Here is a 24,043-nt window from a genome sequence, read left to right on the forward strand (position 1 = left end):
AGCCCCTTTCTTGTGGCAAATTTGTCCCTTGTGAAATGAGAGTCTTTACCCAATGCTTGTACTCCCATTGAATCTTGGAAGTAAACAACTTGTTTTGATTTTATAGGCTCATAGACAGAAGGAACTTATCTCTAGATGAGATGTGGGACCTTGGAATTTTGAGTTAATGCTGAAATGAGTTAAGATTTTGGGGGGATATTGAGAGGAGATGATTGTATTTTGCAGTGAGAGAAGGACATGTGATTTAGGAGGGACCAGAGGTAGAAAGATATGGTTTGATGTACGTGCCCAACAAATCTCATGTCAAATTGTAATCCCTGGTGTTGCAAGTGGAGCTTGGTGGGAGGTGATTGGATCATGAGGGTGGATTTCTCATGAATGGTTTAGCCCCATCCCACTTACTACTGTCGTCATGATAATGTGTGAGTTCTTGTGCGATTCCATTGTTTAAAAGTGTTTATCACCTTCCCCTTCACTCTCTCTTGCTACTTCTCTGGTCATGTGATGTGTCTACTTTCCCTTCCCCTTCTGCCATGATTGGAAGCTTCTTGAAACCTCCTGAGAAGCCAAACAGAGGCTTTCTGTACAGCCTGTGGAACCATAAGCCAATTAAACCTCTTTTCTTTATAAATTACCCAGTCTGAAGTATACTTTATAATAATACAAGAATAGAATAAGATAAATGTACAAATCGTGATTTTCTGCTAAAAAGGATTTCTTCATTCCAACCTGATTTCTATGTTAAAAGCTACATTTGCATAAAATTATTCCTATTCTATTTACTTTTCTTTATTTGTGAATGCATTTGGAGATATTCTCAAATCCTTTCTATAGGAGCTTTAAGGTAACATTTATTATCAAAAAAAGAGGAAATAGTGAATGTAAAATCAAAAGGACAACCACTGTAACTCTTTTAAGATGGCTTTTCATAGGGTACTTTGTGAATTACAAGTATAGTACTGACTAGGGTAACTGTCTTTAGAGAAATGTCCAAAGCTGGCCAAATTTGTTGGTTAGCTGAAATGTTTCTATATTGCCTTCAGTGGAGAATGTATGACATTCAATTTTGTTTGGTTATACCAGTCATCGAATACAATTTTTGGGCAAAATGCTAATTGTTCAAAAAGCAGTGGAGAGCATTTTTTCCCCCAAATCGTTTATCTCTACTCATAATATAAGCAATCATATAGCCTAATGAAACTTTAGGTTTTTGTTATTTCTTCTAGATCTTCATCTGGAATTGTTATTGTATATGTGATTGTGTTCAATGACTTCTCATATAATACAAAATCTCATTACAGTTTTAGTTTTCAATTAAAAGGTAAAATGTTTTAAGTGTATTTACGAGCTAATAACAAAGCCTGATTATATGGAGCTGAATAAGTAAAATCAGGGATTACATTGTTTTTACAATATTAAAGGAAAACTATTGTGAATGAAATTTTATTGACAATGAAAAAACGCTATTTAGCATAGTAGCTACTATATACAAGGAATATAGTAAAAAGCCATTTCCAGATTTAAAACTCTGTATTCTTATATTTCAAAGATTGATTAGAAGTTAAGGGAAAAAAATCCCTGTAAAAATGTGTTAATGATTTGTTACTTGAGTAATCTAAAAGCAGTTATGGAGGTGGGATTGCCTTCACAAAAACTTTTCTTATGGGTGAAATTATTGCATACACACAGTGGTTTCCACAACTTCAAAACTCATTGTCTACTTGTCAACATTTATATTTTACCGCTTATTAGCAAAATCTACTCCCCAAGATAATATTTTTTGTTTTACTATAAGTTTTATGCTTTCTATACAGTAGTCTGGTGGAAATACTGATGGAGCTCAGACCTTGATGCACATTGATTAGTTCATGTACACATATTTAGCAAATAAATTAATTTCATACAGGGTCAGCTGTTATTTTCTATATCTGTTCAGTAATGAGTATGATTTTATAGTGTGAAAATTGTGGATGAATTATTTGTTTTACTGTATATAATTTGTGGTCTGGCACTAATCTCAAATTATTCAAATTAGTTCTAGCCCCAAGGAAAGATGATTGAGATTATTGGTAGCTTGATTTTCTAAAGAGCCCCTGAATTTGGTTTTGGGATGCCTAGTCAGCTAGTGTCTCCTAAAATAGAATATAGCTGATAATGATAGAGTGAGCACGTCAGCATTTTGAGTAGTAATCAACTCTGGAAATGTGATGTATGTAACACATAATGTGTCTAAACCAAATCTGAGTCAGTCAGTGGCCTATTCACATCCTTGGAAGCCATTAGTATGGAAAAATCCAGCTGGCTGGGAACTTGTGCAATTAAGGTTCGTGGTATAGCAGCATTGTCTCTTCTACAAGAAGCAAAATAACCAAAAATAGTCATAGAAACCTGTATTCAAGAAAACAGAATAAACGTAAAAATACCACTATTAAGAGGAAATATCAGGTCATGGCATTGACTGTTACATATACCTTCTTGCAGTAAGAGGCACATCCTGGACCTTGATCCAACTCCCTTTTAATAGTGGACTTGAATAGAACAACTTGGTAAAGTCATTTACTGTATGGTTTGAATCATTAAAAAGTAACTGATGTCCAGAGCTTTTAGAGGAGACTCACAGTGATCTCCAGATCTATAAAAAGTAGGATCTCTCCCAATCAATTGGTGTCTTGCAATAATTTGGAGGAATATTATTAGTAGAATGCTGTTGCTGCTTTTGAGATGACATGTGGGTTTCTCCTTAAATATTTCACTGGGGGTCAAAAGCAGATTTTGGTTCTCCTATGTGCTAAGATTTCACCTGGCTCCAAAGATTTTAGGTTACTTTTTACTAAGAATTTCACTTGTTTTTCTACTACTCTTGTCAATAAGGATGACAGTGACACCCATTTTACATTTGGGAGAATTTTAAGAACTCTCTAATTAACTTTACAATAAAATAAGTGACATTTTCTCTTCCTATCTTCTGTAGGGAGATTCAAGAAACGCTAATATGGCTGAAGTTTGTAAGGGCTTAACAAGTGAGGCATGGTCAAAATACACCTAGGAATCCACTGTGATAAGGTGTTAAGTCTGGATCCAGACATGACTGGATAATATCAGCCTCACAGAAGGTGCTAACAAAGAGATCATGTCCTAGATGTTGTGCCTCGATTGGAAACAGTTGAGTTTGCATAGCTGATTCATGGACTTGTTATACAAAGTAGCCATAAATGGATAATAATCTCTGGTATACATAATAGAAATATAACAAAATATGAGATTATCAATATACAGAACTCACATAAACTCAAGAGATAAAAACATCCAGTTGAAATTATTTCCAAAGAGGGAGAGAGAGAAAAAGGATAGGGATTTACAAAATCTCTATTGTTACATAGTTTAAACAATATATCTCTTACCTAAAAGCAAAGAGGTACTAGTTGTCAATGTGAAGTCATGCACACACGACATACAAGCAAGCACTAAAAACCAAGAAAACAAAATCCTACACATAAAGTACCAGTAAGGATGGGGGTTCAGTTAGTGACTTCAAGAAAAGAGAGAAATACTGTTTTAATTATACCTAAAAGATTCTAGAAAAAATAGGTACACCTGTCAGTTTTATTTTTTTTAATTAGGAAAATTACAGTTTTGTAAGGACTGTTTTAAAGACTACAATATCTTTCTACAGAAGAGAGCCATGAATGGGTTGAATACTATCTTCTGTCTGACAGGATATTGAGGAAGACAAAGAGAGATGTTACTGAACTCATTCTATGAATAATATGTTACATAAATTAGAATGATTACGTTTACAAGACACTAGACTGTTATTTTTCTGATTCTAAAAGAGAGAATACATCTGGCATTCTGATGAGAATGTGAGTAGAACCTGAGCTTCCTCGTCAGAGGAAAGAGAAATATTTAGACTGATATTATCTGTCAACCTAAAATCACATGTTTCAAATGGTTTAAATGGTATCACTAATGTGATTAACTCATGAGTAAGAAAAAATTCATGATAAAAGAGATCAAAGGGCATAGAAAATTTTCTCATGAAAAAATTTACTATATGGTTGGAAAATCTATGAGCATGGACAATTTAGAGAGGAAAGTAATTCAATTTTTTTTCTTTATTCCATATAATATTGTTATTGTCATTATCTGAGAAAATAGATTTGATGACCTGCAATTTTACAATGGAAAAAAAATCTTCCTTCTTTAGAAATACAAGAATAGTTAAATAGAAGTCTGATTTCAATAGGCTGCCCAACAGGGTGATTGTCAGTTTTTTCAGCGTTATTTTGGAGAGGTTTTTTTAAATAGAATTATTGGCACATTTGACTTTGTTGTCTTTCTTGCTCAGTGGAATGATATACTCCAGATGGAATTAAAAATCTATTAACTCTGTGATTTTCCTCTCTTTTCATCGAACTTCCCTTGTTCTTGAAAGCCCTGTATCACCTTAGTGATTTAAATTGAAATGTGAAATTTCACATGCCATTAACTTAGCCCTGCTATCTCTTCCGATTCAGTTACATTCTTCACAATGCTTTGCTAGTTTTGCCAATTTGTCCATGAGTTGTGATGATCAGCTTTTCAGATGGTTGCAGTGATCTTAAATTGCTCTTGAAATTTAAACGAATACCTGTGGGACAACAAAATATCTAAAACCCAAAGTGACTTTTCAAAAAAAAAAAGTGTTTTAGTACTTTCATCAGCCTATTAATTTTGTCTATTAAAAAAAATTGTTAATATTTTAGGAATAGAATGTAAATAATATATCCACCCATTTATCTTTGTCTGCTTCTAGAAATTCCCATAATTCCAATGGATAGTTTATTGGTCAGTGACTTTTGTATATACTTTGAAGAATTTGTCTGCTGGGAAAACAACTTTGAGTAATTAATTATACTCTAGTCAGTGAAGTACATAACAGTTCACAATGGTTTGTAACCCCTTCTGAAAATGTTCAGGGTCATTGGTAATTTGGGGAAAATTGAGGACATGAAGTTTTATAAATCTGTGACAGACCATGGAATTTTAATCTGTTGCAGAAAAGTGAACATACTCTTGGATGTGCATAATGATGTAGCTGAGAGGGGCCTGACATTCGGCCCTAAAGGCTTATGTTTAATAATGATGCAGGATTCAGGTAAATCAGGGTTCTAATCTCACAATCAGGAAAAATTAGGCACGCAGGGGTCCTGCACGGAGGTTTCCACCTCTCGAATTGAATACCAGACCACCTCATGCCAGCTGAAGAGGTCAGGATCCTTCCCAGCATAACACACAAATTCCTGGTGGCTCTATCCCGTTTCCCTGGTGCCTGTGGGCCTTCAGTCCGCTCTGGTCACGCCCAGGCAAGACCCTGGGCAGGCTCCCTTATCTGCACAAAATCATCTGGCATAAAGACTTGTGGGGTAAGGTGGAGATTCTCTGGCGACCCTTCCTTATCTGCCTAGGCATTTGTCGGCCTCCTGCATTTATCAATAAGATAAAAATAAACTTGCGTGTTTATATTTGAGTCAAAAAATGCATTTCACATCCTACCCTGATGTACCAGTCGCAGGCAGAGTTTTAGGGATCCCGTTTCAGAAAAAACAAAGATGAATGTATTGAGAAGTGACAAAATGCTAGCAGCCGTCGCTCTCCTTCAGTGCCTCCTTGGCCTCAGCGTCCACTCTGGCCCCGGTTGAGGAGCCCTTCAGCCCTGACTGTGATATGAGGTCCCCTCTCTGGGACTGACCAAGGGCGGAGTCAGTTCCCTCTGCTGGAGGGGAAGTGTGAAGAGAGAGGGGTGGGCGGGAGCTGGTGTTGCAAGCTGGCTGAGGCTTTGCAGGTTCCAGGTGAGTGCAGGCTTGGCAAGCCCTGCAAGCCCCGCACTCCACAGGGCCGACCAGCGCCTGCTGGGCTTGATCAGAGGCTGAATCTCAGCGTGGACCACCGTTCACTCTTCGCAGGATAGTTGGCCACAATAGCAGGTTTCTCTGTCTTTCTCACTTCCCCTCTTTTCCTCTTGATTGTCTAGGAGGAGCTCCCCCTGGGCTGCCGGGTTGTCAGGGCTATGTGCTGCACTTGGTGAGGGCAGTAAGAGGTGAAGCTGGCTGGGCTTCTGGGTCTGGGGACTTGGAGAACTTTTCTGTCTAGCTAAAGGATTGTAAACACACCAATCAGCATTCTGTGTCCAGCTAAAGGTTTGTAAAGGCACCAATCAGCAGTCTGTCTAGCTGAAAGTTTGTAAAGGCACCAATCAGTGCTCTGTGTCTAGCTAAACCGGTGGGGACTTGGAGAACTTTTCTGTCTAGCTAAAGGATTGTAAAGGCACAATCAGCACTCTGTGTATAGCTAAAGGTTTGTAAATGCACCAGTCAGCACTCTGTCAAAACGTAACAATCAGCACTCTGTAAAATGCACCAATCAGCACTCTGGAAAATGGACCAATCAGCTCTTTGTAAAATGGACCAATCAGCAGGATGTGGGTGGGGCCAAATAAGGCAATAAAAGCAGGCCACCAACGTTGGCGGTGGCATCCTGGTTGCAGTCTCTGTCCATACTGTGGAGGGTTCCGTCTTTCCCTCTTGGCATAAATATTGCTGTTGTTGACTCTGTGGGTTTGTGCCACTTTTATGAGCTGTAACACTCCCTGCGAAGGTCTGTAGTTTCACTCCTGAAGCCAGCCATACCTGGAACCCACCAGGAGGAACAAACAACTCCAGATGCACCACCTTTAAGAGCTGTAACACTCACTGCAAAGGTTTGCGGCTTCACGCCTGAAGTCTCCTGAGACCACGAACCCACCAGAAGGAAGAAACTCCGGACACGTCCAAACATCAGAAGGAACAAACTCCGGACCTATGATCTTTAAGAACTGTAACACTCACCAGGAGGGTCCGCAGCTTCATTCTTGAAGTCAGCAAGACCAAGAACCCTCCAATTCCGGACACAGTGAGTCCTGAGATGAGTCTAGAGTAAATATTACAAGAGAGTGAGGGAGGTAGCCATAAGCAGGAGCCTCTGAGATCTCCCAGTAGCAAGAGTGAAACTGACATACAATATCAGCTTTCTCTTGGGTCCATCTCTATGTTTCTGCTGAGGCTTCATTTCTCACATGTTTCTCCCAACCACTAATGATGTGACAGGGATACTGAAGTAGTCTCTTGCAGGGAAGATTCTGAACTCTTCTAATGGACATTGGTTCAAGAATTTTTCATTTACTATGCTGGAACTTTTCTCAGAAGGACGTCACAGTCTACCAGGTTTCCATTAAATTCTCCTTCCATTCCTTTCACCTTCACTCAAGCTCCCGTCTTCATGGCTATCAGCTCTCCCAGCTACCCCTGCGTCTCTCTTTAGTTTTTCTTAAAGGCAGTTCACCTAATACATTTGTATGTGTGTGTGTGCGCGCGCGCATCTAAAGACGTCTTGGCATTTGCTTCTCAGGGGATCTGGACCAAAAAGCGATGGGCAAAGTCTTTGCGACATTGTTTATTTTAGAAATAATGTGGCCTCTGCACACGTATGTTTATTGCAGCACTATTCACAATAGCAAAGACTTGGAATCAACCCAAATGTCCATCTGTGACAGACTGGATTAAGAAAATGTGGCACATATACACCATGGAATACTATGCAGCCATCAAAAAGGATGAGTCTGCGTCCTTTGTAGGGACATGGATGCAGCTGGAAACCATCATTCTTAGCAAACTATCACAAGAAGAGAAAACCAAACACCGCATGTTCTCACTCATAGGTGGGAACTGAACAATGAGATCACTTGGACTCGGGAAGGGGAACATCACACACGGGGGCCTATCATGGGGAGGGGGAGGGGGGAGGAGGGAGGGATTGCATTGGGGAGTTATACATGATATAAACGTTATGCACATGTACCCTAGAACTTAAAGTATAATAAAAAAAATAAAAATAAAAAAATAAAATAAAATAGCACTGAATTAAATGTATTTAAAAGAGCTTAAGGTTCACCCTTGTCTATATGTTTAAATCATTATATTTGTAAGAATTACTAGTATTCTGGAAGCATTTTTGTTATCAAATAAAGTTTTTAAAAAGGAAATGAAACAAATTATAAATGCAGTTTAAAATGGTTAAAAAGGTTTCATTAAGCTTTGAATGGGATCAAACATTAATCCTTAAAAATTATTGTCAGACAAAATAATATGTCTGGAATTTGCTTTAAAATAGGAGGCAGGGCATGGTGGCCCATGCCTGTGATCCCAGCAGTTTGGGAGACCAAGGAGGGCGGATCATGTGAGGTCGGGAGTTTGAGACCAGCCTGGCCAACATGGCGAAACCCTGTCTCTACTAAAAATACACAAATTAGCTGGGTGTGATGGCAGACGCCTGTAATCCCCACTACTCAGAAGGCTGAGGCAGGAGGATTGCTTGAACCCATGAAGCGGAGGTTGCAGTGAGCCAAGATCGCGCCACTGCACTCCAGCCTGGGCGACAGAGCAAGACTGTGTCAAAATAATACACAATAAATAAAATAAAATAAAATAAATTCACATCCCCATGTTGGCCAGGCTGGTCTTCAATTCCTGACCTCGGTTGATCTGCCCACTTCAGCTTCCCAAAGTGCTGGGAATACGGGCATGGACCACCATGCCCGGCCAATAGGAGTTTAAATTAAACAAGATTAGCCATGATCTGGGAATTTTTTATGCTAGGTGATGAGTACATGAGGATTGTAATGTTCTATAAACAATTTTTGTGTATATCTAAAATTGCTTATAATATAATTTTTAAAATAATTGTTAAAATTAACCACATCAAAAAATATAATATTTGTAATAAAACGTTACTCATTTAGAACAACAACAAAAAAAAAAAAAAAAAAGAAATAATGTGGCCACAAATCAGTTTAAGGAACTCCTCTAGGTTTAAGATGTGTGTGTGTGTGTGTGTGTGTGTGTGTGTGCACGCAGATGCGTGCGTGTGTCCTGTTTGTGTTTTCCTGTCAAGAACAGATCAGAGGTGTGTGTAGGGATTATGACTTTTAGGTGGCAAAAATATGTTTTCAAATTATTTTTTTGAAATATTTTTGTTTCTAATTTGTGTGTTTTTTGTAGGACTTGGTTCCTTGTACCAATTAATATAGTGTGATCAATGAAAAGATGTTAAAAAATGTAAGTAGACCAACAGAGGGCATAGCTGGGTCCTGGCACCAGTGGACACTGAAAAAATGGGCTTGATCTGTAATCTTCCAAGGTCACACTAAGGTTGAGAGGTATACTTGAGTCAACAGGACAGCTGGGAATAAAGCTATAGACATTATTTCTGTTATTCAGATCTGTTTTTAAGAAAACCAATGATGATTTTTTGATAATTTTTAAGTATAAATTGAGCTTAGAAGACTTTACAAGGAACTGTGATTTTTTAAATACTGTATATTACCCATGATGCGGTATGTACTATTATTTTTATTTTTACTTTACCTACATTCTTGAAGAAACACAATTAAAAGCCTTTCTTTGGCAAAGATAAAACAAAACACAAATGAGTTTTAAATTTTCACTAAAAGATACTTTGAATGAAGTGTCTCACTTACTTTTTTCTGAAAATATCATTGAGTCTTTCTTTTGCCACTCAGAGACATTTTTGAAAATTTCCTTGGTGACCTGATAGCATATCAACTCTGCTATTTAAGTGGATAAAATAGCTACCTATGTTGGCTCACATTTTAAATCAACTCAGTCTCCCAGTTGTATCTAAAACAAAATCATTTTGATTCTCTTTAATAGTTCACAAACATGCAGAACTATGCTAGCATCCAATTAGTAGGTTAAAAGAGGCCATATTCTCTAACTTCGGTTTATGCAATGCACAGTTTTATACAACTAGACAAACCTTCCCCTTCACGTATTTTAGGATTTAGCAGAAATTATGTGTATGTGTGTGTGTTAGTGTGCGTGTGTATATATAAATCATAGATAAAGAGATAGATTGAATATGTACTTAAGTTTCTCAGCTTTTCAAATAATTAAAAGGTCTTATTTAAATAAGGTTAATTGAAAAGTGCTGTGACGAATTCTTCCTGACTTACTTCGTGCTTTTGTTCATACATAGTTCATTAAAAGTTTATCTAGACTTACTATTAGATAGCTACTGAAGCAGTTCTTAGAGATAAAAAGGTAGATAAGATTTCCTTTCCTTGGAAGAGTTCATAGGCCAAGAGAAAATATATAAGCATGTACTTGCACTAAATTATAAGAATATTGTATTTTGAAGGTTTTTTGATAAGTACATTTTAAATATATACAATATTCAAGGCTTGAAGAAATTAGATAAATTTCTGAAATAATAATTGGTTATGTATTATTTTATTTGTGTATTTCTCTTGTATATACTTTATGCCAGATATTATGTTAGGTGCTGCAGATACAGTGGTGGATAAGGCAGAAATTATTTCTGTAAATAAAGAGCATTCAGACTAGAACAGAAAGTGGTAACTTTATTATAATGATGTCTACTGAGAGCTAGATTTAGGGAGTTACTTGATGCAATGATGAGGATAGTAAGGATGCTTCCTTTAGTTTGGGAATTCATGAAAGACCTCCCAGAAGAAAGACTGGAACAACTCCAAGTGTTTCTCATGTTACTCATTCTCTACCAATTACTTCAGTGGGGTTTCTACTTCAACAGGCAGGTGCTGGAAATTGTCATTCTTATAGAAAACTGTTACGCAGCATTGATTTTACAGGTGACTTTATAAAAAGGCACAATAGGGAAATGTTACTGGCTTCTCCATGATGGTACCTTTACTAATCTCTGAATTTTACAATAGTGGTAAATAATCCAAAAGAAATGTTCTTGATGATTAATCAAATTTACCAATAAATCTGTATATCGAATATTAATAAAGCATTGTCAGTTTGTCTATAATATTTTTGTCTGAATTATGACTGATACTACAAAGTTGTTTTAATCAAGAAGAAAAAAAGGCAGCTAAGTATAAACCAGGCGGTCTAAAGTCAATGATATTTTAAGAGAAAGAAAAATTCAACTATTGAAAAGTTAAATGAAAGTTAATAACAATTAGAAATTGTTGTCTTCAAATGTTCCTTTAGAGGGTAAGCATACTTTTGAAATGACTATTATTAGCTACATATTTGCTTACATTATCCATGCAATCCTATCTGGAAAGTTAGTTTTCTTAAAGTTGTTAATTTACAATACGGATTCTAATTACCTTAATGGTATTGCTGAATATTGTTTTCAATTAGAACAATGTAGCACATTTAGTGGATGGATGTTTTCACTTCCTGAGGTTCAGCTCAACACTACACCAGACTTTTTATTTGTGTAATGTTAAAGGTTCAAAAGAGAAGGGAAAATTGTCTTGATAACAAACTTTACTTTTAAAAAAGTTACTACTTTAAATGTTAGATAAGAGCACACTCCTGCTTTCGTCTTATGCTACTTCTTTGTTATTTTATTGATGAAACCTTAGGGTAGAGGGACACATGGAGCCCGCCATTAAAAATGTAATTTTAACAACTGTATGGAAACATAATTAACTTAAGCTAAACTGTTTTTGTAGCTGTTTTTTCTATTGAATTAATATTACATTTCATTTAATGTTTGGGCTGCCAATTTTATGCCAGATATCCTGCCAGGTACAATGTACAAAAATAAATAAATAAATAAACTTCTACTCTGTAAGTGGCTCATATTCCAGAAGAGGAGAAAGAAGGTGTAGGCCGGGTGCGGTGGCTCAAGCCTGTAATCCCAGCACTTTGGGAGGCCGAGACGGGCGGATCACAAGGTCAGGAGATCGAGACCATCCTGTCTCACACGGTGAGACCCCGTCTCTACTAAACACGGTGAAACCCCGTCTCTACTAAAAAATCCAAAAAACTAGCCAGGCGAGGTGGCGGGCGCCTGTAGTCCCAGCTACTCTGGAGGCTGAGGCAGGAGAATGGCGTAAACCCGGGAGGCGGAGCTTGCAGTGAGCTGAGATCCGGCCACTGCACCCCAGCCTGGGCAACAGAGCGAGACTTTGTCTCAAAAAAAAAAAAAAAAAAAAGAAAAAAAAAAAGAAAGAAGGTGTAAATAAACAGACTTCAGAATTATTAATTTTGTTTTATTTTCAATGTAGTTTCTTACATTTTTTTTTTTTTTTTCCAGCTGGGAATTAGTACAACGTTGTATAGTTTAAAAAAAAAGCAACCAAATAAATAATACTGTGAGTAACCATATCATATCTCCAAAAGTTCATCTGTCAATTGTTCACTATGCCACACGTTTTAACAGTACAATAAACCCCACTATGCATTAGCTCTTAGTAGTTATGATTTCTACTATTTGCCCCATTCTTGTATTTGTGCTGATAACATTATATTGAAGTTTACTGATTTTCAGTCACCATAAATAACACAGATTTAATATTATTTGCGAAAATGCAAATTATTCCCTTCTCAAACAATTTGTTCTCATAAAAGTCTCTGTTAACACACACATACACACGTTCAAGTGCGTGTACACAGGATAAAGAGAGATCTTCAGTCTATGACATCCTTCTTCAACAAAATCTTGTGTTATATAGCTAAATTGTTGATGCTAGTTAGATATAGTTTTGAAACCTAGCCTAGACCTTAGCTGTACAAACTTATTGCCTAATTAATAAAATAATATTATCTCAAAATGTAGGAATGTGGTTTAAGCTTTAAATATCAAGTGACTAGTCAAGTGTCTGTTATACTGAAGGTGGATACAACATATTGTTTCTTTCACGTAAGCGTCATTTGGCTACAAATCTCTTTACATAATTTAATAAATCCTAGACAAATAGGAAAAATCTAAGATGTTATGCTTTATGATATATACAAATTTATTTTTAAATCCTGTAAAACAATTATTTCAAACAGAATAAACTGGAAATCTTCCAGTTTATTGCTTCAGGAAGATCTGATACAGACTGTAATGCAATGTGAGTACATTTCACATTTTCTAAGTAGAGAGAGAATCCAAACCACACAAAGAAAATTGTAAATGGAAAGAAAGCAGAGCTGAAGGCCAAAGGAAGAATAACTAAGAATACAGATTGAATAGAGAGGTTTCTTTTATCTTTTAATATTTCCATACACAGGGTAAAAGAAAACATAACATGTTCTGAAAATAACAAAACAGGCTATGATGGTCTGAATCCCAAATGTAGTTGAGAATGATAACATTAAAAAGAAAATGGAAGATCTTCTTTAAAGATTATCGCAATAAAAAGCAAACTACTTTTATCAGAAAATCATGAAAAGCACCTAAATTATTAGTGAAATACCAAGGCCTTTCCATTAAAGTCAAACCAAAAAATAAGTATAAGAACTGTTAAAAAAAAAAAAAAAAAAAAAAAGGACACCAATTACATAAATAATTTGGGAAAAACAAGATAATACATTATTGTATTGATAGGGTAAGTTAATAAATCAGTTAGTTTGCTTTAAACAAGGTCAACATAAAAATATCAAAATATTTCCAGTCCAGTAATAACCAATTATCAATGTAATTATCAAAAAGTTCATTGAAATAAGAGGAAAACATAAATCACAATGTATAATAGTATTTGCAAGGCTTAACAATAAATAATAATCTCAAAATTTTAAAATATCTTTTAAAATTTTGCCGTATCTTTGTTTGGCAAAGTTGTAATTACGTATTTTTTTTTTTTTTATTTTTCTCTTTGCTAATTTCTTTAATCACCATTCAAATTTTATTGGCTACATTTTTTTTTCTAGGAATAGAAAAATTATATATTTTACCATTTTTCTATTTTTTTTGTCTTTTTTCTCATTAACTTTCCTTCCAGGGATAATAATTTTTTTGCCCAGAGGCTTTATCCATTTGAGGTAACTATTTTAAATGAAATTGAATAATTTAATTACTTTCGTGTTATGCTTATTCTTGACATGAAATTAAATCCAAATAATTTTTGCCTCAATAAAATACAAATTTTTTGGAAATATGATTGGAATTAGGAAGATCAATTATGTTACAAATATGTGCATGCCTACATAACAAAATATTAAAATTCGAAATGTAATTGTGGTAGAATTGTGAAAAAAGAACATCTTGTTGAACGATATAATGGATGCCATTTATATAGTGGACCAACAATGTTTCTGCTGGAATTGTGGAATAAACAGACGCTCTTATAGATGACATTGTCTATGGTATCTCCTGGCATAACTTTCATGTGCTCACATTGCATGTTATATTTGATTTGCCAAACATTAATTATAAAAATTATTGCTCCGTTCAAATTTAATATTTTATTTTCTGAAGTATACATTTCTTTGCTATAAATATAAATTTGTTTGCAAGTATTTGAGAAGTCCCAAATTAATTATGCATATTTGTTACAAATAAAATCTAAATGAGACTGTAAATTTTTTCAAATGTAATGTCCTCCATTTAACACACAATTGGCACATATTGTTTTCAACTGAATTATGTGTTAAATAGATATTAGTCCACAGGAGATTCAATATAATCACTTTAATTAAAAAAAAAAAAAAGGTTCCCTGCTATATTATTTTAAACATGTAAAAGATTACTTATAGAAGTGTTTTAACAACAGAGTACCAGCCGGGCTTGGTGGCTCATGCCTGTAATCCCAGCACTTTGGGAGGTTGAGGCAGGCTGATCACCAGAGATCAGGAGTTCGAGATAAACCTGGCTAACATGGTGAAACCCCAACACTACTAAATATACAAAATTAGCTGGGCGTGGTGGCACATGCCTGTAATCCCAGCTACTCAGGAGGCTGAGGCCGGAGAATTGCTTGAACCTGGGAGGTGGAGGTTGCAGTGAGCCGGGATCAAGCCACTGCACTCCAGCTTGGGTGACAGAGCAAGACTTGGCCTCAAAAAACAAAACAAACAAACAAACAAACAAAACAGCAACGTGCCATAAAATTTTATGGAGGTTACAGAATTGAAGAATATTCTATGGTTTCTGTCTTTATTTATGCCCACAATATTGATAAATGGTGTAACTCTTAATAAATAATCAACACAGCAATGTTTGCATTTAGTAACCCGAAGTATTTTAGGATTATCACTTTACATGTGTCATTTTATGGCACATTACCAGTAAGATACTAAAAATGAATGTATTATACATTGAACCACAGTACAAGAATTTATTAGACACCACATTTTGACCTGGGTTATATTTTAAACTTATGTTAATATTTTCTAATTGGCAATCACTAATTATAAGTTAGAAATATGTTTAAGTTCTACCAAATATATAAAGTTTAACAAGGCCCAGCTTGTAGTTCTAAATTGTAGATTATATCTTTTTTTATTTCGCTGCTATATTTCTTTTAATTAATTGACCTGAGTTAATACTTGTTTGAAAATAAGTTCATGATGCTTGCTTGTTTTGTGATTGTTTTTAACCATTTGCTTGGTTTGTTTTAACTCAATTTTTAAAAAGTACATATGTTTTATTTTTAAAAGAGCCTTCAAATATAAATTATTTTGGCACATTTACACCTATCAATATGGCATACTTTTAGTTTTAGATATAATAATATATGTCATGAACTCTAAATCTGTTGGTTTTTTCAATTATGTATAGATATAATGACATTTGTAAAAAGCAACACATTTAGAAATTGAAAAAAGGTGTGCTTTTATTCTAGTCTTTATAAATAGAATTTTTCTGTGTGTAAGGAATAACTATTAAAACCTGATTATGAGAGACAAGGTGCTAGCAGACCTCGCTGGCTCTTGGCGCCTCCTCGGCCTGGGCGACCGCTCTGGTCACACTCGACGAGCCCTCCAGCCTGCTGTTGTGCTGTAGGGAGCCCCTCTCTGGGGCTGGCTGAGGCAGGGGCGGCTCCCTCTGCTTGTGGGGAGATGTAGAGGGAGAGGCACGAGTGGGACCTGGGACTGTGAGTAGTGCTAGCGGGCCAGCATGGGTTCCGGGTGGGCACAAGCTCAGCAGGCCCTGCGCTTGGCACGGCCGGCCAGTGCCTGCTCAGCTTGATTGGGGGATGAACTCCCTCTGGGCTGCCAGAGTGCCCAGGCTAGGTGCCCAAAAGTCCTGCAGTGAGTGCCATTGAGAGGTAAAACCAGCTGGGCTTCTGGGTTGGTGGGGACTTGGAAAACTTTTCTGTCTAGCTAAAGGATTGTAAATGCACCAATCAGCACTCTGTGTCTTGCTAGAGGTTTGTAAATGCACCAATCTGCCCTCTGTGTCTAGCTAAAGGATTGTAAATGCACCAATCAGCACTCTGTCAAAACGGACCAATCAGCTCTCTGTAAAATGGACCAATCAGCAGGATGTGGGTGAGGCCAGAGAAAGGAATAAAAGCAGGTCACCTAAGCCAGCAGCGGCAACCCGCTCAGGTCCCCTTCCACACTGGAAGCTCTGTTGTTTTGCTCTTCGCAATAAATCTTGCTGCTGCTCACTCTTTGGGTCTGTGCTGCCTTTATGAGCTTTAACACTCACCACAAAGATCTGCAGCTTCACTCCTGAGGCCAGCGAGACCACCAGCCCAATGAGAGGAATGTACAACTCCAGACACAAACCACCTTTATGAACTGTAACACTAACTGTGAAGGTCTGCAGCTTCACTCTTGAAACCAGTGAAACCATGAATCCACCAGGAGAAATGAACAGCTCTGGACATGCCGCCTTTAAGAGCTGTAACACTCACTGTGAAGGTCTGCATCTTCACTCCTGAAGTCAGTGAGACCACAAACCCACCAGCAGGAAGAAACTCTGGACACATCCAAATGTCAGAAGGAACAAACTCCAGACACACCATCTTTAAGAACTGTAACACTCACCGTGAGGGTCCGCAGCTTCATTCTTGAAGTCAGCGAGACCAAGAACCCACCAATTCTGGACACAATTATATAAAAGTGTCTCTTCTGCATTCTGAAACTTGAGCTATAAACAAAACAGACAACTCTTGTTCAGTCATGGAGACAATAAACTATTTTACAAATTCATATTCATTCATATGCATATCTTTTTTAAGGAATGACATTTTATTTCAAACATATCATGGCATCAAATGAAATAGATATGAATAATGGAAAAAACTACATTTTTTTAAATTTTACATTTTATTTACTTTTTTAATCCTTGTTTTTTATACCCAGAGGTAAAATTACTGGGTCATATGGTAATTCTATATTTAATTTTTTGAAAAACCACCATTTTTTCACAGTATTTTCCACAGAGGCAGCATCATTTTACATTGCTACTAGCTATACAAATGCTTTTAAAAAAATAAGTAATAGACATCCTAATTGGGTGTTTAGTTATATCTCATGATTTTTTCTTTTAAGTAGATTTTATTTTTTAATGCAGTTTTAGGTTTACAGCTAAATTGAACAGAAAGCGCAGAGAATTTTCATACACTCCCTGTATCCTCAAATGTGCAGCCTCCCCATTATCAACATCACCCAGCAGAGTAGTATATTTGTTATAATAGATAAGCCTACATTGACACATCATTATAACCCAGAGTCTGTAGTTTATATTAAGGTTCACTCTTGGTGCTATACATTGTATGTTTTGATGAATGTATAATGACCTGCATCTACCATTATTGTACGAAATAGTTTCACTGCCCTAAAATCCCCTCTGTGTATGGAATAATAGACATGGGACACTCCAAAGGGTAGGGCAATGAGTGGGATGAAGAATGAGAGATTGCCTACTTGGTATACTTTACACTATTCAAGTGATGGTTACACTAAAAGCTCAGACTTCACCACTACACAAAATATGTATGTAACCAAAACTCACTTGTTCTCTGTAAATCTATAAAAGATATCCTCTGTGCTCCACATACTCATTCCTTTGTTCCCCACAACCCCTTGTAACCTCTGATGTTTTTACTGTCTCCACTGTTGTCTAAGAGAAAGGATCTCTTACTCCACATCCTTGCCACTATTTGATGTTGTCATTGTTCTGGAATTCAACCATTCTAACAGGGATGTAGTAGTATCTTGTTTTAATTTGCATTTCCTTGATGACATATGATAATGAGCATCTTTTACAGGCTTATTTGCCATCTTTATATCTTCTTTGTAAAGTGTTTATTCAGGTCTTTGGCCCATTTTTTAATCAAGTTGTTTATTTTCCTATTGTTGAGTTATCATAAGACTATCAAAATGGCCCTGTTAAGAGAAGGTGGTAGATTTTTTTAATTACAACTGTTAAAATTGTATTTATTTTAGCTTAAGGATATGGAAATATATTAATAAACTGATTATAATGGAATTAAAATGAAATCTTGATAATAGGGAGAAGTAAAGCTCTTGGGCAGGTGAGAGGAAAAAAGAAACAATGAACGAAGTAAGGAAGCAGAAGACGTAGCATGTAGATACAGATATCAGAGACTTAAAAGTTCAGTGGTCAGAAACCATCAGCTCAATTATGAGGAGTTTTGTTCTTTTAGTCTCACAATAAAGGAAACAAGAGAGAATGAAAAGGGGCAAACCTCTCACATCAACATCTGGATGACCCCAGTGGCAGCAGATGCGTATTTCTGGTAACCCCTTCTCACCCCAGAAGTGTTTTCCGATGCTGAAAGACAAGGACTTTTGCAGGATAAGTTAACCCAGGGATGCTGCTAGGTTTTAGTGTCTCTCAGCTTATACACTTCACTAGTCAGCTGTATGTAGTGCATAAGTTACAAGTTTATTTACAATAAACAACTTCAAGGGACCAGGTATGTCATTTAAATCATTGCTAGATCAGTAATCAGTAAAGCGCCCATGAGGCACTCAATTGTCTTTCAGTTGCTAAGTTCCATTGGTCAATATTTACAAGGAATTCTAGTTAAGATTAAAAACTGTCTCAGCTGTAGCCAAGTCATTAAATACCTTACCTGCTTACTGCTTCTCCATCCCATCCCAGTGTACACTCTGACCCTGAGCAGTATCACTTTGCCTCATGTACCTTAATCATCTTATGACAATAGCTGCATTATTTCATAGAATGCAGGACACTGTTTACCATTCCTGTATTAAGACAATTACTAGCCGGGCGCGGTGGCTCAAGCCTGTAATCCCAGCACTTTGGGAGGTTAAGACGGGCGGATCACGAGGTCAGGAGATCGAGACCATCCTGGCTAACATGGTGAAACCCCGTCTCTACTAAAAAATACAAAAAACTAGCCGGGCGAGGTGGCGGGCGCCTGTAGTCCCAGCTACTCAGGAGGCTGAGGCAGGAGAATGGCGTGAACCCGGGAGGCGGATCTTGCAGTGAGCCGAGATCGCGCCACTGCACTCCAGCCTGGGTGACAGAGCCAGACTCCGTCTCAAAAAAAAAAAAAAAAAGACAATTACTGCATTATTTTATAGAATGCAATACACTTTCTACTATGTTGATAACTATGATTTGTATCATGTGAGGAAAAGTGAAAATTTATCCTAAAAAACAAAAATAAATGAACTGTGAACTTCTCATTTTACAAGTCTCTTGATCATCTTTTACCAATTAGAATATTATTTTTCCTCATGTGTTAACAAGTACATTTTTACATGTAATGATGGAAGCATTGTATTGCATCCTAATTTTACTAAGGCCAGGTCACACTGACCTCTTTTTCTGGCTAACACAGTTCCCCACCTATTATATCAATTAGAGGCTTCAATTCAGTTTTTCCAAATACTTTTGTATCCTGTGGTTTATCATCTCCATTTAATTTTGCTAATAATACCATAAAACTTTTTTATACTGCATAGCTATAGAAGAACGTTTAGATAAATAGATTAATATCTAACATGCCAAATGGTTAAAATTAGAGTACCATTTTTATTCGTATCTAATCGAAATACTTTTACCCATTAACTACACATTTACAGTGTCTGGGCTAGTAACAGAAACATATTGCTTAGTATATTGTAGCTTTAATCAGGGTGATGGATATAACGATATTCTAGATATTATAATATAGATTCTCACCAATACAAACTTTCAGATATTATATTGAAATACTGCCCATCTATCTCACCTAAGAATACAATTCTGTTGGCCCACTTTTAACTGGTTGAAACTAACTGGTTAAAATTCTCTTTTAAACCATGATGTTCCAGCCATTGAAAACATTAATAAAAGCCACACTACCATAGTGTAATTTTACCAATATTTCTACAAATTATTCTTATTTCACTGCATTCTGGCTCTGTCACTATAATGTCTAGTCACTGACCTTTAAAACTTCAGATTCTATAGTGATACAGACATATCTAATAGAAGCTGAGGGTACAAACCCTTTCTTTGGTTTGTTGAAAAGTTGTGTCATTGACAGAGATGTTTCTTCAGTGAAGTAGTGCATTCAGTCCACACGTGAATTCTTTTATTTTCTTCTCAAACTGCCAGCCATGGCAAGTCTCCTTGAACAGATCCCCATCTAATGCCCCCATTTCCATGAGAAAATGGCTGGACTATGTATTCCAAGTCCAGTCAATAAGGTCCTCATTACTTGAGTGTCAGTAAAGACTAGGGCTGTCCAATTTTCTATATATGTTGTTGCCGTCAGATGTCTATGCAAGTGTATAGTTTGAGTAAGCAATAAACACCCTGTAATATGAAACATGAGGTTCCGCAGATAGCTATCAATTGGGTATATTTTATTTCTAATAATTTGCTTCTGGGAATGTCAGAAGGCTTCTTACAGTGACCCTTTGGAAGAAACAAGAACCATTACAAGCAAAATGCCACCAAAATATCACCAATCTCTTCATGCAATCCAAGTTCTTCTTTCTCTAAATTTCTGCTGTTCACATTTTTTTATATTGTATTTGTTACCGAAACTAAGGGTTTGATCTAGGACCTGCTGCTCGATGCACAAAAAGCAATGACTGAGACAATGAATTTGTCAGGGAAGAAGGGCTTTAATTGAGTGCTGCAGCCAAGGAACTGGGAGATCAGTCTCAAACTTGTCTCCTTGACTGACTAAAATTAGGGATTTATATAGCAGAGAAGAAATGTAATCATGTGTGGGAAAACAGGAATTAGGGAGAAGAAAGGAAAAGAAATTGATCAACAGGAAACAGGTGGTTAGATAGGCAATTATGACAAGTCAGGGGTCTGGCATCTCATTGTCAAAATGTAGTGATCCAGTAAGTTTCAGCTGCTTGATGCTATCTGGGATGCCTTATGGTTGGTTTCCTGACAAAGAAACGTACATGAAACAAATATAACTTTTTCAAGTATTAAGAGTGGGAGGATCAATTTCTATGTTTATTCAAAGAAACCACAAACATCGGTTATGTGAAACAATTGGACCTGTTTCATATTCAGAAGAGCAGAGTAGGCTCTGCCCTGCTGCTTAGGTGGCAACAGCGTGCATTCAGCTGTACTCAGGGATCTGTCACAGCAAAGCCTCATCATGCTTCACAGACATACAGAATGTAGACATTTGCCTCTCCAGCATCTTCCATTCTTACAGATGTAAAGATAGTATCTTTCTCAAGATCTTTGAAAAATAACCATACTACCAAACATATTTTTCAAACTGTAAGATGAATATAAAGAAAATATCTATTCTCACATTCCATCTGCCAGGAGAATAATGTTTTCTAAAGTCTACACTCAAAAGTTACTTTGTTTTGGCCGGGCGCGGTGGCTCAAGCCTGTAATCCCAGCACTTTGGGAGGCCGAGGCGGGCGGATCACGAGGTCAGGAGATCGAGACCATCCTGGCGAACACTGTGAAACCCCGTCTCTACTAAAAAATACAAAAAACTAGCCGGGCGAGGTGGCGGGCATCTGTAGTCCCAGCTACTCGGGAGGCTGAGGCAGGAGAATGGCGTGAACCCGGGAGGCGGAGCTTGCAGTGAGCTGAGATCCGGCCACTGCACTCCAGCCCGGGCGACAGAGCAAGACTCCGTCTCAAAAAAAAAAAAAAAAAAAAGTTACTTTGTTTTAGGGTTGATGACTTCAGATACATGCATTACACTTTCTCTGCTGAACTATTATCAAGTGAATTTCTCATGGTTTCTAACTTAGGACAGAGCTTTAGAAATAAAAGACTGTACTCATTTTCTATTGCTGTTCTAACAAATTACCACCAACTTCATGGCTTAAAACAATACTTTTTAAAATACATAGTTCTGGAGGTTAGACATCTGAAATGTGCCTCATGGGGATAAAATTATGCTGTTGGTAGGACTGTCCTACTTTTGGAAGCTCTTGTCTTTCTTAGTTTCTAGAGGCCAACCTCATTACCTGACTTGTGATCCCTGTATCTTCAACCTCAGCAACTGCATCTCTCGAAACTTTGCTTCAGCCATCACATCCCCTTGTTGGACTTTGACTCTTCTGTCTCCCACTCACAGGAAACACTGATTACACCTGGACTCATTAAAAGATCCTCATTTAAAGCCTCATTAAAAGATTCTCATTTAAAGATCTGAGAAAGAAAAAACTCAAAATGTTCTTTATTTTACAATTTAAAAATTTACCTTCACTTCTTATTCTCATACATTTTAGAACTTCTGTGGAGTAACAGAAAATGAAAATATCTTTACATGATGTTAATATTTTTATTTTTGACTCTTTACATTTTATAACGCCAATATAAAATATGTGCTCATGGTGTGTTCAGAATTGGTTCCTTTCAGTGGGTTCTTGGTTTCGCTGACTTCAAGAATGAAGTCATGGACCCTCGCGGTGAGTGTTACGGGTCTTTTTATTTATTTATTTATTACACTTTAAGTTCTAGGGTACATGTGCATAACGTACAGGTTTGGTACATATGTATACTTGTGCCATGTTGGTATGCTGCACCCATCAACTCGTCAGCACCCATCAATTCATCATTTATATCAGGTATAACTCCCAATACAATCCCTCCCCCCTCCCCCCTCCCCATGATAGGCCCCGGTGTGTGATGTTCCCCTTCCCGAGTCCAAGTGATCTCATTGTTCAGTTCCCACCTATGAGTGAGAACACGCAGTGTTTGGTTTTCTGTTCTTGTGATAGTTTGCTAAGAATGATGGTTTCCAGCTGCATCCATGTCCCTACAAAGGACGCAGACTCATCCTTTTTTATGGCTGCATAGTATTCCATGGTGTATATGTGCCACATTTTCTTAATCCAGTCTGTCACAGATGGACATTTGGGTTGATTCCAAGTCTTTGCTATTGTGAATAGTGCCGCAATAAACATACGTGTGCAGAGGCCACATTATTTCTAAAATAAACAATGTCGCAAAGACTTTGCCCATCGCTTTTTGGTCCAGATCCCCTGAGAAGCAAATGCCAAGACGTCTTTAGATGCGCGCGCGCACACACACACATACAAATGTATTAGGTGAATTGCCTTTAAGAAAAACTAAAGAGAGACGCAGGAGTGGCTGGGAGAGCTGATAGCCATGAAGACGGGAGCTTGAGTGAAGGTGAAAGGAATGGAAGGAGAGTTTAATGGAAACCTGGTAGACTGCGACGTCCTTCTGAGAAAAGTTCCAGCATAGTAAATGAAAAATTCTTGAACCAATGTCCCATTAGAAGAGTTCAGAATCTTCCCTGAAAGAGACTACTTCAGTATCCCTGTCACATCATTAGTGGTTGGGAGAAACATGTGAGAAATGAAGCCTCAGCAGAAACATAGAGATGGACCCAAGAGAAAGCTGATATTGTATGTCAGTTTCACTCTTGCTACTGGGAGATCTCAGAGGCTCCTGCTTATGGCTACCTCCCTCACTCTCTTGTAATATTTACTCTAGACTCATCTCAGGACTCACACTGTGTCCGGAATTGGAGGGTTCTTGGTCTTGCTGACTTCAAGAATGAAGCTGCAGACCCTCCTGGTGAGTGTTACAGTTCTTAAAGATCATAGGTCCGGAGTTTGTTCCTTCTGATGTTTGGGCATGTCTGGAGTTTCTTCCTTCTGGTGGGTTCGTGGTCTCAGGAGACTTCAGGCGTGAAGCCGCAAACCTTTGCAGTGAGTGTTACAGCTCTTAAAGGTGGCGCATCTGGAGTTGTTTGTTCCTCCTGATGGGTTCCAGGTATGGCTGACTTCAGGAGTGAAACTACAGACCTTCGCAGGGAGTGTTACAGCTCATAAAA

General features: G+C 37.2%; 1 long non-coding RNA gene across 1 annotated transcript in view; it reads left to right on the forward strand.

Annotated features, from left to right (window-relative positions):
- LOC117063713 overlaps window positions 1-24,043 on the forward strand; it is a 153,128-nt gene that overhangs the window by 73,535 nt on the left and 55,550 nt on the right. The window contains exon 3 of the long non-coding RNA XR_004429045.1: window positions 22,582-22,646. This is a non-coding gene — a long non-coding RNA (uncharacterized LOC117063713). The remainder of the gene's footprint in view (window positions 1-22,581; window positions 22,647-24,043) is intronic.

Source organism: Trachypithecus francoisi, unplaced genomic scaffold, assembly GCF_009764315.1.
Source record: "Trachypithecus francoisi isolate TF-2019V2 unplaced genomic scaffold, Tfra_2.0 Lachesis_group18, whole genome shotgun sequence".
NCBI lineage: Eukaryota > Metazoa > Chordata > Mammalia > Primates > Cercopithecidae > Trachypithecus > Trachypithecus francoisi.